Raw genomic sequence first — 17,214 nt, 5'->3', positions numbered from 1 at the left:
TAGGATTCTTCTAGTTGCAAGCCACAGGACGCTTTCTCAAACCGTCTTAACCAAAGGGAAGTTATGGGCTGAAAAGTCAAGTTGAAAAATCCAGGCGGGGCTGACTTCAGTGGCCTGTGACCCCCACTCAGACGGGCCCTTGCTTGGGGGTAATGGTCTGCTGTCACTGTACTGCAATTCTTGATAATGCCTTTGAACTTGTGTTTTGTAAGTGAAGTCTGGTGGGGCAACAGAGCACGCAGGCAGGTGGAGGAGGCGTGCATAAATGCACACCTGCTATTCCTTGACGCTCGTTCACATGGCATGGAGAGGCCCCAGGAGCACAGAATTCTGGGGACCCATAATGTCTGGGAGCTCGGCAAGACTCAAAGTCAACAGAAGGTAAGCATTTAGCATCTGTGACTGAGTAACTTGAGGGGGTGGCTCTGACACCCCCAAGAAAACCAGAACCTGCTTCCAACCCAGAAGAAGGCACTGATGCTCTAAGAAATGGGACAGCCAAGGAACCCGGTCCTACCTTTCTCACCTGAGTGTTACGTCACTACACCCGTCAGCTAATGACACTGAAAATGCTGATGTCGTAGGGAACAGTCCCCCATGGTCCCTTGCTTCTAGTCCTTCCTCACACAGCAGTAAGCTGAAGGCCACATTTGGTAGAATGTGCTCCTATCGAAAAGTGAAATAGAGACCACTGAATTAACTTTGTTCACATTTCTGCTGTTCTGGTAAGAATCAAACACACATGCAGGTGCCGTGCTACGCAACACAAACTGCGTACCTCGGTAATTCCACGTACAGGTTAAATGCTCTGCTGTTTGAATTTAAAACTGTCATTGCCCATGTAAAGCTGGACAGCAAAATCCAAACTAATAATTTAAAATTTTAATTTCTCTTGGCTTAGAATGACATTAAACAGCACGTTTAAAAATGCCACGAGAAGTTGACAGAGGCCACAGAAGAGAGAAAAAAAACACACCTTTCTTTTATAATACTTCTCATGGTACTTTGCTCCTGCGTTTGGAACAAGAGGCCCCACAGGGGACGTAGCCAGGTCTGAGTCCACAGGTAGAACTGGCTTCAGACACCCCAGGCTTCAAGATTTCAAATCACACAATCAAAACTTGGCTTCTCTCTGCCCCTCAGCCTGGGCCCCTTTGGTCGCCGGTCTCAGGCGGCTGCAGGACAGTGGTGGCAGGAGGCTCCTTCCTAGAAGTCCCAGCAAAAGCTTGAGTCCGATGGGCTTCATGCCCTTCCTGAACCCACCACTCCTCTCAGGAGGTGAGATGTCTGGGTGGGTTTCACCCCCATTTACTCAGCCTCACCTGCACTGAGAATGGGAGATAGAAATCAGGCAACAGCAGCCAGAGGAGCAAGAACGTTTAAGTCCAGAACACAGTTCTGTGTACCCCCTCCCGGATGCCCGACAGCCACACATGCCCTCTGCCCTTACTTTCCCTCTTTCCTGCAAAGATGCATTTGCCTATATTCATAGAATGCGTTTACTCTCTCCCCCAGGGGAGACAACTCAATATTTTCCCCGTCACAGTATCCCTCTCTAAGACTGTAAGCTCAGGGAGATGCGCTGACCTGTCCGTTAGATCTGGGGGGGAGGTCCTCATGGTCTGGGCTACCTCTGGCTGAGTGAAGAATTTGACCAGCTCCAGCACACGGAGGAATAGGGCATCCTAGCAGGATATCGGTAAAACCATCCCAAATAACCCTCAGCTGGCAAGGGGAGGTTGGGAAAGAGCGGTCACCGGGGCAGGGCACACACATTCTGACATCCAGGATAGCAAGGGGCCCTCGCCCTGACCGTAGAGCAAGCCCCGGCCCCGGCCACACGGTCTGGCCCTGACACCCCTGTTCTGCTCTGTGCGAGGATCGGCCACAGTCTTTGCTCTCTCAGACCCCTGGTTGTGGGGTCTGTCGTGGAAACATCTGAGTTGGGTTTTGGGGAGAACACAGCTTCTGGAGGCTGCGTGTCTCTGCCAGCCCATTCCTTACTGGCATGAGAGACTCCATACAACGTAAGTGGAGACCTACTCTTGTTCAACAGATCTGGGTTTTTTTTCTGCAGAGACCCTGAAGGTCAGGCTCAGCATGCTGTCTACTGGCTTCCTGCCACTTCTACAGGTGAGAGCAACTGGAGCCCGAGACCCAGTCAAGACAGAGGCTGTGGATAGGACAGGTGGCCTGGGAATGTCAGGTTCCTAGCACCGGGCTTCCCAGTTTGGCCTCCACCTCAGGACCTCAGTGTCTGCGGTCTGCTGCCTGCTGGGCCAGTGTCACCATCTTGGCTGCCGCCTACAAGTGGGTTCCTGCCATGTGGAAAATGGAAAGCCGAGTTTCCGAGGTGGGCAGCCCTGCTCTCTGCGCGCAGGCTGCATGCCAGCGATGTCTTTACACAAAGAGTGACCTTGCACAGACCAAAGCTGAGAAGCAGCCATGCACTGAGGAGCGTGAGTCACTTAATCCTCTGCATCTGGGTCAAAAAAAATAGAGGGGTCGGAAGAAAGACTAGCAACAAACACAGTCGTGTGTCACTTGCATAATTTTAGAAAATGAAGTGTTTTAATAGTCATGAGAAAAACTCCATGACCAAAGAAACCATCGTCAGTCAAGGATTAAAATGTAACTGAACATCAGCAGCGTTAAGGAGACTCCTACCGTGTGGCGAGGCCTGCAGCGGGTTGACTGAAGATGCTGGGTGGGGCCGAGCTCTGTTCGGCCACCACTGGGACCCCAGCAGGGCCCGTGGAGCCAGCAAAAGCCCAGGAGATGGAACATTGTGGGGAGTCCAGCTGCGAGCAAACTCGTGCAGCAAGATTCTCCTGATTCAACCCCAGGTGCCGTGCGTAATCCTTGCTGCGTAACACGCCATCAGGCATCTGTGGCCAACGTATGCTGTGAGCGATGTTGTTGCCAGGTCACCAAGCATTTCCATGGTCAACCATGGGGATGGATCGGGTTAGAGATCAGGAATTTGTGAGGTGGCCCCTCGTAAGTTCCTGTGACTATGAGCCAGTGAGACTCAGGCCTCTGCCTCCCAACCCCACGCAGGTGACCCCTGAGCCTCATGCTGACAGGCAGGCCTGCCCCCCATGGGTGAGACGGGCTCAAGGTGGATACCGAGATCCACGTCATACTTGGATCAGGGTGACACAGCCCTCTTCCCTTGTAGTGAGGGAGCCCCCTGCCCCTGGTTGGCCTCAGAGTGGTGAGGGCTGCAGGGACATCTCGATGAGTCTCCCCCACTCACCCCTTCAGGAGTGAAGACCTGGCTTCCCAGCTGCTGGGAATGCTCCGGGGATTGCCCTGACTGAGGAGGCCAGCCTTCCTGGATGCCTGCCTCCAAGACCCCGACTCTCCCAGGCCTGCACAGGAGCACCCCAACAAGCCTCCTGCACACTCACCTTGTCTCCGAGTCTGCTTCCTAGCAGCCCAGACTTGACAACAGCACGTGAGTGACTTTCCGGTAACTGCCTGGCAAATGACCGCAAGCCGGGCGGCTTAAAACAACAGAAATTTATTCTCTCAATCTGGAGTCCAGAAGGCTGAAATAGGAACTGCAGGGCCCTGCTCCCTCCAGAGGTTCAAGGGGAGGATCCTTCCTCACCTCCTCTAGCTCCCGGTGGCTCCTGGCGTCCCTTGGTCTGTGGCCAGGTCACCCCAATCCCGGCCTCGGTCCTCACATCTTCACGTGGCCCCTCCCTGCATGTCTCATCTCCCCTACCCTCTCTTACAAGGACCCTTGTCATTGGATTTAGGGCCCATTTGGATAATCCAGAAGGACCTCATCTTGAGATTCTTATTTTAATGATGTCTGCGGAGAACCTCACTCCAAATCCAGTCACATTCTTAGATTCCAAGTGGACGTATATTTGGGAGGCCACAATCGAACCCACTGCATCAGTATGGCTTCCATTTCCATGGCAACAGCAGGAGAAACCGTGAGCTCCCAAGAGGGCAAGGGTCTCTGATGCATGTGTTCCAGCCTCCAGGGGAGACATTTCCCACCTGTCACACCCCTCCAGCACAGGTGAGCCAGGGGAGGTCACTAGTGGTCAGAGGAAAGGGAGCAGACGGGACAATTTGGACATCTTTTGAAACTTCTCCTTTAGAAGAAAGGAAGAATAATCATTTTTTAGTGGAGCTGTTAGAATGAAAGCTCAAAAGGCTTTGGTGGGGTCCAAGCCAGTCTGAGCGATGTTGCCCGCTAATGTGACCCTGAGATTTCCAGCTGGGAGACACCAGGTTCCACTGGTAAATCCAATCACTTTTCCTGGGGAATGTGCTGCTTAAGGACATTGTTAGCCATGTCCCTTGGATGTTTTCTGGTCAATCTGTGCTGTGATTTCCTAGACTGGGGTCTCATTTGGGCAAGTCCTCATTTGGATTCTGGCCCTTCTGCTCTTGTCCAGGGAGCCCAAGGTGCTTTGGAGGGAAACATGGATCTGGGATGGGAGGTGATGCCAGAGGCCTCCAGACCTCGTTCCTTCTGGGGAAGCCAGGGATGTGTCCCAGGACCACAGTCATGGGAGGGCAGCACCCGAGGAGGGCAAACCCCTTCAGAGGGAACAGAGGATGGTTGTTGAGAGTGAAGTGTGAGCTGTGTGCAGGGTGGGGGGTGCTCTGCTAATAGGTGGCTCCCAGAAAACCCAGTTTCTGAAGATGTAAGGATGGGAGGTGCTCCCCATGACACTGTGGGTTCAGGGGCTTGGAGAAACCATGTGAGGAGTCTTGAGTTCAGCCCGGAACTTGCAGCTCCAGGCCTGTTAGGTGAGGCCATGCTTGCCATCCCCTCCCGGGGTGTCATGGGGCCCAGTGAGATGACAGAGATGGAGTCAGGGCAAGCTGGGTTTTGGATGCAGGCAGGGCTGGGTGGCTCCTCTGCAGGCTTTGCCACCCACTAGCAGGGTGACTTTGGGCACATGGGGTGCCCAGAGCCCTGTTTCTACTGCTGGAATGTGGGAAGCATCACAGGAACATCACCGAATGGCAGTCATGGGAGCAATTAGCTCAGTGCTGGGCCCTCACTGAGGGCTCCGCTCACGAATTCTTCCCCTCCCTGAGGGCCACTGGCTACACAGGAGAACTCCATGGGAGTCTTCATGTCCTGGGTGGCTGCAGGGTGCCCAGGTCGAGCCAGGAACTCACGAGGGATGCCTTGATCATCATCTCACTGCAGGTTCACGGTTTTCCTCACTCTGAGGCACATGGAGTGTAACAACTTGCCTAAGGCTACCGCCTGCTCAGGCCACCGAGTCCTGTCTACCCCGGATTCTAAGGATCGTGATCGTGCTTGGTGCACAAGACTCATGACACACAGAAGCCCTTAACATGCCGTACACGTGGTTGTGTGTGTTCATGCACAGATGCATAGCCCATCTTTGAGGTAAGTAGAAAATGCTTAGCAGCAGAGAGCCGAGGAGCAGGGGATGTGCTGGCTGGCGCAGGGATCAGAGAGCAAAGCTCCATCACTAGTTCTCGCGCAGAGGAATTAGATGCTCTCTAGGGGTTTGACTTCCCCGTAGGAGGTGGAGCCTGGACAAGGATCCAGGACTTCTGCGCCTCTGGGCACACTCTTCTGCTACCTGGTGGCCTCTTCTTCCCTTTAAGTCCTTCTGGTCCTCATGCCACTTCTCTCTACCACCTCCATGTGTCCTGGCACATGTGCAGCCACAAACTAGGGGTGCCTTTGTCTCTCCTCTACCTCTCCTAGTACTCTAGATTAGCCCACAGCTCAACCATGGCGTACACAGTCTTCCACGGGCAACAGTAAACTTTATGTGCTCAGACAGTGAGATGCTCCTTGGAGGGCACACACCATCCCAGGGCACAGGTGGGCCGCTCCCTGTCCTGAGCCATGGGGGCTCTTGTCATGCTCCTGCGCCAGCCCTTGGCCCTGAGACCTGCTTAGGAGTCTGATCAGCAGCCTGCAGACCGGGAAGCCAGTTGAAGGAGAGTCAGCAGTGAGGGGCTCACACAATCCTTCAACTGGCCGCAGCACAGATGGAGGGAAGGCTGCTGGCGTGACCCCACATAGATGAAATGGGGCCGCCCCTCTGAATGGTGACAGTGAACTCAGACAACTGGTGCCCACAGAGCACTTACTATGAGACCAGCACTCACCATGAGGCAAGCATCTTCCACATGCTATCTTGTTTAATCCTCTCAACAGTTGTGGGAAGTAAGTGCTACTCTTATCGCCCAAAGCTCAGAAACATATTCCAGGCCAGGCCCAGCTGACCTGGAAGTCAGGGCATTTGTTCCCAGACTGTGCGCTGCAGCGAGAGCGTGGATCTGCCCCTAATTGCATAGCTGGGAGTGATCGAACAAGTTCTATCACATACCATCACCGCAGTCCCCTTGGCTCTTGGAAGCCTCCATAAACACCTCCTGGTGATGGGCTGGAGGGCAAGGCCAGGAGGTCCCTGGTCCCCTCTTTCTAGCCCCACTCTGTTCAGCACCCTGAGATCCAGCCGGAGGGTTGCCCAACCCCCCAAGCCTTGCACCAGCCCTGACCCAGCAGCACACTGCCACACTGTCTGCAGCCCCGGGGGAGGAGGGGACCCTGGGCACACATCCCCTCACCCCTGCTGTACTGTCTTGGTTCCCCAGTAGGGAAACCCTAGACTTGGGCATAGGATGGGCCCACGGTTGGACTCATTTCCAGAAGCATAGGTTTGAGCCAAGGGGTCTAGCCCCACCAGAAGCTGGCTGCAGAAGCCAAGGAACTTCTAGAAGGTAACTCACCTGAGGAACCAGGGAGCCAGGCCCAGCGATCTGATCCTGTGACAGGCAGCTCTGTAGGCCGGAGGATCCTGTGAGGTAGCAGAGAGCAGGGGGAGGGGGAGGGATATGTGTGCTGTAAATACAAAAAAAATGATGCCAGTAGACCCTATAAAACAGGATATAGGCACTGACCTGGCAGGAGAGCAGCCACCATGGCCAGAGAGAGCAGACAGGCCTGAGGAGCCACTGTGACCAACCCGTCTGAGCGTCCTCACTGACACACGTCTTCTCGGGAGCTGTGGTGAGGCCTGTGGACTCTACAAGCAGTGTGGCAGCTGGCTGAGCTGGGAGCTCCTACCCCAGCAGCCTGGCACAGGACAAAAGATGCAGGCACTGGAGACCTGGCTTCTAACCCTACTCCTGCCACTTCCTCGTAGTGTGCCTTGGGGCGATCAATTAAAGACTCGCAACCTGCGATGGGTAATTTCAAAATATGTCCACAAATTCTCTGATGTTCTTTGCTTCAGGAGGTGGAGCCCAGTTCCCCACCATTTGAGTGTGCACCAGGCTTAGTGACTTGCTTGTAACTAATAGAAAAAGACAGAAGTGACAGTGTGCAGCTTCAGAGACCTAGTCATAAAAGGCACTGTGGCTTCCTGCCTGGCCCCTCTCTTGCCCTTGGACCACCCGCTCTGGAGAAGCTAGCTGCCACATCACGAAGAAAGGCCTGCCTGTGAAGAACTGAAGCTTCCATCCAACAAACATATGAGGGCGCCATATTGGAATGGATCCTCCAGCTGCCCACAACCCCAACCTCATGGGAAACCTTGAAGGGGAACCTCCTGATTACACCGCCCCTGAATTCTTGACCCAGGGAAATGGTGAGAAATGTCTGCTGTTTTAAGCCAGTACATGTGTGTGTGTGTGGGGGGGGTAATTTGTTACATGGCAATAGATAACAGATACATACTCTCATCCTGAGGCACTTATCAAGATTTGCTGAGATAACACGAGAAAGGGCCAGAGGTGCTAAACACACTCACTCTGATAGATCCTTCCCTCTCTGGGGTTTCAGTGCTCCCCTCCTAGGGGCAAAGGCTTGGATTCTGGGTTCTACCCACTCAGGGGCCAGCCCTCCAGCCAGGTTCCTGGCATCCTTTTCCCCCGGTGTGCCTCCTGGCCTGGCCCAGAGACCCTGTTACATGGGGGGAGGCCCATTCTCTCTTTTATACAAAGGATCAAAGAAATCCACTGGCAACCAGTTTAATCCAAATCCTATGGCAACACCATGTATCAAGCTCTCTTCCCAGGCTCACCTTCTACATAGCACAATGGGGATGTTCAAACTGTAAATCAGTTCACGCCACTTCTTGCGTAAAAACCCTCCAGTGGCTTCCCTTTGCCCGCAGTAAAAATCCCAACTCAAACCTTGGCCACAAGACTCATGATACACCCTGCCCCCACTGGATGCTGTTCATCACGCTCCAAGCTCCCTCTTCCTTAATGCCCCTCAACCACACAAAGCTTCTGCACTATGCATCTCCCATGCGGAGCATTCTCCCTCCAGACATTGCCAAGGCTGCCTCCTCCCTATCAGTGTCACTTCTGTGGAGCCCAGACACCCCAGGTCCTCACCCCTACATCGTCTTATTTTATCCTTTTTATCACCAGCTAAAATGGCTCATTGACTTGTTATTTGCCTGAAGCTCACTCTCTCAAGGGCACCTCTGGAGTCCAGGGGCTAGAATGCTATGCAGCACCCAAGAGACATTTGATGAACATTTGTGGACAATGTGGCTTTTTGAACATCAATCAAAGTCCCTTTTGAAAGCTTTGGGGGCAGCTTTCTTTACAGAGAGCCACTCTGGAAAACCCTGCCATAAAGGGAATAAATGACCTTCAGGCTTTCTAATAGTGTATTATACCTGCATCATGATCATTTTAATCCAGGAAGGGTCTTGTTAGGGATTTTAAAACAAACACTGGTGTTCTAGGAGAGACAAATCACAGAGTCTACCCAGGCAGCTACCCCTCTGTGGAAAGCAGGGGTCTGAGGACCACGTGGCCCTATGATGTAAACCTCTTCCCCCTCCACCAGAAGGGCTGGGATGAACAAGGGGAACATGAAGAAGGCAGAATGTTCTCAGGCCTTAGAGGTTGGATGAGGGAAGAGAGAAAGGAGGAAGTGGGACACAGCAGGGGGCTGAGTGGGACGGGGGCTCAGCCAGAAGAAACGTCTACTGGGCCATTGTCCAGCGCCCAGGGCCAGTGGGGGAGGTGGCCGTGGCTTGCAGGGCCAACCACATAGGGCTCTGCTTTGCTGTTCCTGCTTCCAAGACCTGGGGAGCCGCATAGATTCAGAGAGAACCTCAGTGCTAACTGGCCCCCCTGCTTCTCTTGGCGCCTGAATACCACCCCCTACAAATAAGATGACATCAGTCTTCTGCTTGAGATACCCACTCTGTTCTCAAGACAGACCCAACTCCACACTAAAGTTCCACTCAGATCTCCCCACTCACCTCCTCCAAAACCCCTGTTCACCAATTCACTCTGGTCCCAACCTTCTCTGTTTCATGAGCTGCATGACTGTACCACCATGCTGCCTCCTGAAAGAGACCAACCCGGCCTTCCTGGCCAGTCCAGTCCCACCCCCTTCACTGTCCTGTGGGGGCACAGCACTGCCACACTTTCACCTCTGATGAGTGCACTTGGTTACTGCCCTTAGTTACAACAGTCCCTTGAGAGCAGGGACTTGCCTGACCTACTCACCGCTACACCCAGAGGGCAGAGCCTGGGGATTTCCTGGCACTTGGCAGGCATTCAGAACATACCTACTGAGTGAAAGAAAGACTAGGAAGCTCCATGGTCAATAAGACATTCCTGGAAATGCAATGAAAATGGCAGCCGGGTCTGGAGAGCTGGGTGACAATTCAGGTACACCCTGGCTGTGTCTCCTGGTGGGCAGATGTGTGCAGAGATGTCAGTGGGCCAGGTTGTATCCAGCATGTCCTCCTGGCTGGCAGGAACAGGTGGGCCAGCTGGGGAAGCCCAGGACCCAGTGCCAGGCTGAGACCTAGCCCTGTCTCCCATCCCTCATCCAGAAAGCATGTGGTCCAGGAGGGAGAGCTCAGCCCAGGAGAAGCAGAGGAGTTGGGAATACCCAAGGATGGAGAGATTGAAGGTGTCAGGAAAAGAGCTATGACCTAACAGGTGCCCAGGGAAAGTGGGTGAGCGAAACTGATTGGATTTGGGGCACTCTTGTGCATTTTGTGCAGCTGAACACAGAGCATCCTATGGGGTCCCACTTCTGGGTGAGGAGCCCAGGTGAGAGCAGCAGCTTCAGCTAACAGGCACGATGTCACTGCCACTGCCGGAGAGATTTGGGACCAATCCAAGGAGTGCAGGACACTTGGGGTCAGCCAAACTTGTATCCAAGGGAGCAGGAGCAGGCAAAACATAGGCAGGACCAGCCAGAAGGGATCCTGCTGTTCCAGAGGCTTCCCCTTGGCCAGGTATACTCACTTGCTGGATTCCAGGGAGGTTCAGGAGTCCCTGGAGTGGGGGAATTGGGTGGCAGGGAGGCCAGATAAGTATTGAGATCTTAATGTCTTGAGCAGCTGCCCTACTACGGGCCAGCTGAAGTCAGCCTCAGCAGGTCTGGCCTTGTCTCCTGACCAGCTACATGCCTTCTCCTTGTTGGGACACCCAGACTCTCATCAGTCCCTGGAAGACACTGTGCTCCCCAGGGCTTTGGCGTCTAGTCTTCGCTCTCCCCAAAACCCTCGTCCAGGTGGGTGGGGAAAGGAATAATTGGGTGATGGGCATGAAGGAAGGTACTTGATGTGATCAGCACTGAGTATATGCAATCAATGAATCACTAAATTCTATCTCTAAAACTAATAATAGTATAGCATATGTTAACTAAATTGAATTTAAATAAATATTTTTTAAATTAAAAAATAAAGAGAATATAGACTTTAAAATTAAACAGCAAACAAATAAAACCCGTCCTCACTTTTCCAAGTTCAGCTCAGCTGTTCCATGCACATGGAGGTTTTCCTGACCCCAAGATTGGTATAGGTCCCATGGTTCCCCCCCAAACACTCATCCTCCTCGGGGCCTAACCACTGGTGCGTGTTTCAATTTGTAATTCCAAAGGGATGAGAGTTTCCCACTAAATTCAGCCCAGACGCTCAGAACTAGAACAGATGTCTATCAAAATTTCATTAAATATTTGCTGCGTGGATGAGAAAATGAACAGTGGATGAAAATTGCCCACTCTCTGTGGATGCCCTTACCCCTTCCTTGGCTACGTCTTTAGGTAGGGGGTACTACTCTTATGGTCAGGAAAATGTGGCTTCTATAAGGATGCAGGGACCATTGTAGCAAAGAAAACCCATATGGACTGGCTGCAAAGGACACTAGATCCTGCCAGAGAATGAGGCCAAAGTAGCAACCCCCAAGGGCCACACCCTTGAAGTCTAAACTGAGTAGAAGGAAGGTTGCCCAAGATGCACACTGCTGTGCTGGTGGGACCTTTTCAGCACAGGCATCTCCTCCCTTGACTCACCTTTGTGTGCCCATCTCAAAACACATGGGCAAGAAACACTGTTGGCATTGCCATGGACCAAAGAAACAACCCGATATTTTATTTCTGTCTCCATCCTACTTGACTATTCAGCCAAGATTCGTTTCCCCCACCTCTAGAAATATGTAATCTTTCTTGACTGGTTGGAAGGCTGTAAAACAAACAAAAAGTGGTAAAAAGGGGCTTAATTAAAGGTCACAGGCTAATAAAAAAGCTGTGATAGGGCAGCCCCAGTGGCGCAGCGGTTTAGCGCTGCCTGCAGCCCGGGGTGTGATCCTGGAGACCTGGGATCGAGTCCCGTGTAGGGCTTCCTGCATGGAGCCTGCTTTTCCCTCTGCCTGTGTCTCTGCCTCTCTCTCGCTCTCTCTGAATAAATAAATTAATTAATTAAAAAGAAAAAAAAGCTGTGATATTCCATCCTTTCCTTGACACTATACTATAAGGGTAATGGGTGATGGGTGAGCAAGAGATGACGAGTCTTCTGTCACTTGGTGGCATAAACTGAGAAGGTTTTGGCCAGAGGTTTCCCAGGATGGATCCTGTGGGAACTGAATGCAATTCTGTTGGGTGAGGAATGCATTGCTCTCGTTCCCTCCCTGAATGGACAGCAGCAGAGCCATCCCTACCTATCAGTGATGGGCCAGTGCCACTGCCAGGCATAGCCCTGGGCAGAGCCACCAAGTCCACATGCAGCCAATCAGCTCCGAGGAAGTCTGCTCCAGCCAGACCCCCCTGCATTCATGCCTGGGACTGGGAGAGTGCGGAGAGGAAGCACCACAGAACTGGAAAAACCTGTTATGGTGTGGGGAAGGCTGTGCTGGCTGCAGGAAGCCCTGCTCACAGAAGCCGAGCAGGGATACGTCAATGGAGGACTTCCAAGGTCTCTGCTAATCTTGAATGATCCCGTATCTCTCTGGCAGGAAGATTTTTTAAACTGCACATAAATTGGGTAAGATGCACCTGTTTAATGGGGAGAGAGAGGGAAGAGATGAGATGAGATGAGATGAGAGACTCTCAGTGTTCCAGGACACCTTGAGAATCCTCTCGGGGAGGGAAAATTCTAACAAAGATGGAATTAGGCATTTGCCAGTCTTGCTGATAAAGGTTTGGAAACATCTTTCTTCTGCAGAACAAACTCAGTGGGTTTGCCTCTATCTGCATGGATGAGGGTGATGCAGGGAAGCTTAAAGCAGAAACAGACATAAAAACCAAAGATAATATCCCTGTTCCAGGCAGGTCAAGATTGATGGCATTATTCATGGTCAGGGAAGTGCAAATCAAAGCCACATGAAAGACTACTTCAAACCCACTAGGATGGCCATAGTCAAAAACACTGGTAATAGCAACTGTTGACATGGATGTGGAGATGTGGGAGCCCTAGCTCAGTGCTGGTGGAAATAGAAAATGGAGCAGCCACTTTGGAAAACAATCTAGTATTTCTTCAAAGGATTAAAGATAGAGTTACCATATGACCCAGCAATTCTACTCCTAAGTATCTACCCAAGAGAAAGAAAATTTTGCACGCACACACAATCTTGAACACAAATGTTCATAGACACACTATTCATAATAGCCCAAAGTGGAAAAATTGAAATGTCCAGGGACATCTGCATGGATATACACAATGCAGTCCCTCCATAAATGGAATATTACTCAACCATAAAACAAGAATGAAGCACTCACACCGGCTATAGTGCAAAGCACCTTGAAAACATTGTGCTCAGCAAAAGAAGCCAGACACAGGACCACATGTTGTATGATTCCATTTCTCTGCAATGTTCTGAACAGGCAAGTCAATGAAGATAGAAAGATGAGCGTTGCAGGAGGCTGGGGGTGGAGGGTTAGGGAAACTATGATAAAGGCGTTACGATTTCCTTTTGGGGTGATGGAAACTGTTGTAGCATTGATGGTGGTGATGATCACAACTCTGGGAATACATTAAAAGGCACTGAGCTATACCCTATAAATGTGAGTAAACTGTATGGTATGAATGATATCTCAATAAAGACAATGAAAGGAAAATGATCCTGATGGGACAGGGAGTCTCTTAGCAGGCCAGGGGCATCTCCAGTAATCCCTCAAGCCATCACTGGGTATGTGAAATGACTGACATAAGCCAGAAAGGGCCAGCAATAAAGAACATTCTGATTTTAACAAGTGCATAAGGTAAGGGACACAGACTCTACCCTGAGGCAACCACACAGTGAGGATCAATAAAGAAAATGGCACCCGGAAGATTCAGAACTAACAAGAACCAACACATAGCTACAATGATCTTTAGCAATGTGAAAGAGTGTGGGCTTGTTTTGCAAGGCTCTATCAAGTGGGCTGCATGCTCCAGGAGGGCTCTACATTCTTGTGTTCCCTGAGTTTTCGTTACAGCATCACTGGACATCCTGGTCTCTGGCTAGTGGATAAACTGAACACAAGGTATCTTCCCTAGGAGGTTCTAAGCTCTTTTAGGACATTCTAAGCTCCTTTAGGACATAAATATCTTGTTTATTTATCTTTTAATACTTGATATCTCTAAAATAGTAACTTATACATAGTAGGCACACAATAAATATTTGCTTTTTTTAAAAGAAGAGTATGGTGGATACTTCTACTTCCAATAGTGGTAGTTTAGGTAACTCGTACCAACTTGCCCAATGGCAATGACTAAAAATACTGGAAAAAATATAGAAAGCAGCGAAGAGTGAGCACAGTCATGAGAATCACTGGGCTAACATCTAGGTGGGGCAGAAAGCTCAAGAGGTGAGCTTGGCATCAGGGTTGCTCTCACTCAGGGGCTATGTGCTGATCTGAAGAGACAGCTAAGAGGCTGAGCTGCATGTGTTCCAACTTTGTGGGGCTATAGGGACAAAGCCAGGATCCAGGGCCTACCACTTGTGGAAGCCCTGAGAAACCATCCCTTGGTTTTGGCTCTGATTTCAAAGAGCAGCACATTAGGAGGAAGGGTGACCCAGAAGTAATGCAGCTGCTGCATGACCAAATGCATATCACCAGGTATCCCAGATAATACCCAGCCCTGATCTAGGGTTAAGGAGGTCCCAGATTGCTAATGTTTACAAGGACCTGGCAAAAGAAAAAAAATCCTTTCTAGAGTGAGATACTATCATCCCAGGCCTCAGAGTATCCTACAAATAATTATTCAAATACAAAATCCGGCACTGAGATAATCAGGCCCATGGTGCAGCTTGATCGTAAATAACAGGAACCACAGAAAAAGCTCCACAGGGCTTCCAGACACTAGGGTCAAACAAACTATAAAAATAAATCTGCTTGCTATATTCAAGAAGGTAAAAACCAAGCTTGAAAATTTTGGCAGGGAAGCAGAAATTATATTTTGCATAGTTGTGAAAAGTTCTGCAAAAGAATCCAATAGGAATTTTAGAACTAAAATACTGTATCATGATCAGAATTTAAAACTCAATAGAAGAGTTTACCAGAAAATTAGACACAGCTAAAGAGAGAATTAGTAAAATGAAAGTTCTGAATGCTGTATATGATTAGTATAAGAATTTGTGAAGGATGTTTTCATTTGCTTGCAAAAGTGAAATTATTTGACAGTGTTTTCATTTCACCTTGTTACACTATAAACACCTTATTCTTTAAAAAATGACCTATGTTCATGTAAAACTTGTTTTGAACATAGTTCTCTTAAGAAAACTTTTTTTTTTTTTTTAAAGTAGGCTCCACACCCAGTGTGGATCCCTGTGCAGGGCTTGAACCCCTGACCCTGAATCAAGACCTGAGCTGAGGGGATCCCTGGGTGGCTCAGTGGTTTGGCGCCTGCCTTTGGTCCAGGGTGTGATCCTGGAGTCCTGGGATTGAATCCCACATCGGGCTCCCGGCATGGAGCCTGCTTCTCCCTCTGCCTGTGTCTCTGCCTCTCTCTCTCTCTCTCTCTCTCTCTCTCTCTATCATGAATAAATAAATAAAATCTTAACAAAAAAAAAAGACCTGAGCTGAGATCAAGAGTCAGATGCTACTGACTAAGGTACTCAGGCATCCCAAAAATACTTTTTAATAAAGGAAAATATGCTTATATGTGAAGAAAAATTAGTGTAAAAAAGTGGTGGTTTACATTTTAAAGAAAGCCTTGAAGAGGTAAAGGAAAAAAACTATGTTAATACTCCTCATTAATATAATCTCTAACCTCCTAGTAGAAATTTTAGCATAAAACAGTGGCCCACTCTAATGCCACTGTGCACTCAGCAACAATCTCCCTGCACCTCCCTGGAGAACTCTGAACTGGGTGTTTTGCAGGTCACAAAACACTGGCCATGAGGGGACTCTAAGTCATGTTTTGAGGAAGGAAGTATTGCTAGCAGAGGTCACGGATGCACCAGTTGAGAGTCAGCAGTGGCCAAAGGAGAAGACTGAACTAATGCTGGTAAAGTCATGTGTGCCTGCCTGTTACTCCATCTCTCCCTCACACTGATTTGCTTCCCGCTTGAGTGAAGGGATGTGTGTGTGTGTGTGTGTGTGTGTGTGTGTGTATGATCAGTAGCTTCTCTCAGTACATACTTAATTTATGTTTTTATGGCTAACCTTGAGTTAATACTCAGAAGAAAACAATCTAGAGTGAAGTAAGAAGAAACAAAAGAACAGAAAATATAGTAAACTAAGATATAAATTATATGGAAGGAATACCTAACATATGTTTAATTGGAGTTGTAGGAAAGAAGGAGAGTAAGTATGAGGCAGAAGCAGTATTTGAATGAATAAGCTGAGGATTTTCCAAAATTGATGAAAAACACAGCAATCTACAAATTCAAGGGGCCAAATAAATCTCAAGCAGGATAAATAAGGAGAAATCCATACCTAGTATGGAAACTCCAAAACAGAATTTTAAAAGTAGCCAAAGAAAAACAAGATGACTTTCAAAAGTGCAAGTGTTGCTAATTTTTCAGCAGCAAAACTAGAAGCCAAACATAGTAGAATGATATCCTCAATATGTTGTAAAGAAACTAAACAAAACAAAAATAGCAAACTTGCTACCTAGACTTCTACCTGGTTTAAAAAAAAAAAAATCCTTCATCAAAGGGAATTCTCATCTACACTTCAAACAGGAAAAAAAAAATTGCCCCAGAAGGGAGGTTGGAGATAGAAGTAAAAATGGAATGTCAAATGTGAGGGTAAATCCAATTGAGTCTTGACTTTATAAAATAATGTCTTTATGGCTTATGATCTAGAAAGAAAAAGTATCTAATATGACAGATATATAAATGTTCTAAATTCCTTAACTTCTCTAGTTGAGGAGTAAAGGTAATGATTCCTATTTGATAGTGATAAGTCAAGGCTGGGTATCATAATTTCTAGAATATCACTAAAAAATATGGTAAAAACCTGAATCACTGTAAACTAACAGAGGAACAAAAGGAAATATTAAAAAAAAAAAAACCTCAGCCAAACGAAACCAAGGTAAAGGAACAAAGAATGGGTGAGATGAGAAGAAAGTCCATCCACAGTAAGATGATAATGGGAAGGTCAATAATTACATTAATGATAAGAGGTCAACCACTCCAGCTAGAAGATTATCACAGGAGATAGAAACAAAATCCTATATACATACTTAGTACAAGAGGTACATCTAAAACATCAGGATAAAGAAAAATGGAAAGGAAATTAGCAAAAAGTTACATACTATTGAAACACTAGTAGGCTAGCTGGTGTAGCAATTTTAATATCAAATAAATATACTTTAAGGTAAAAAGCAGGGATACCTGTGTGGTTCAGTCAGTTATGCGTTTGCCTCAGGGTCCTGGGATCTAGCCCTGCGTCTGGTTTCCTGTTCAGTGGGGAGTCTGCTTCTCCCTCTCCCTATGCCTACTGCTCCCCCTGCTTGTGCTCTCTCTGTCAAATAAATAAATAAATAAATAAATAAA

At 48.9% G+C, this 17,214-nt stretch overlaps 1 long non-coding RNA gene across 1 annotated transcript; it reads left to right on the top strand.

Annotated features, from left to right (window-relative positions):
- The first annotated feature begins 3,932 nt into the window (after positions 1-3,932).
- LOC112640444 (uncharacterized) lies at positions 3,933-8,836 on the top strand. Its single transcript, XR_003124035.3, has 4 exons — positions 3,933-4,039; positions 5,189-5,395; positions 6,913-7,616; positions 8,407-8,836. It is a non-coding gene; the product is annotated as an uncharacterized LOC112640444 (long non-coding RNA).
- Positions 8,837-17,214: the final 8,378 nt, after the last annotated feature.

Source organism: Canis lupus, chromosome 6, assembly GCF_003254725.2.
Source record: "Canis lupus dingo isolate Sandy chromosome 6, ASM325472v2, whole genome shotgun sequence".
Taxonomy (NCBI): Eukaryota; Metazoa; Chordata; class Mammalia; order Carnivora; family Canidae; genus Canis; species Canis lupus.
This window is presented reverse-complemented; position numbering and strand designations above follow the sequence as displayed.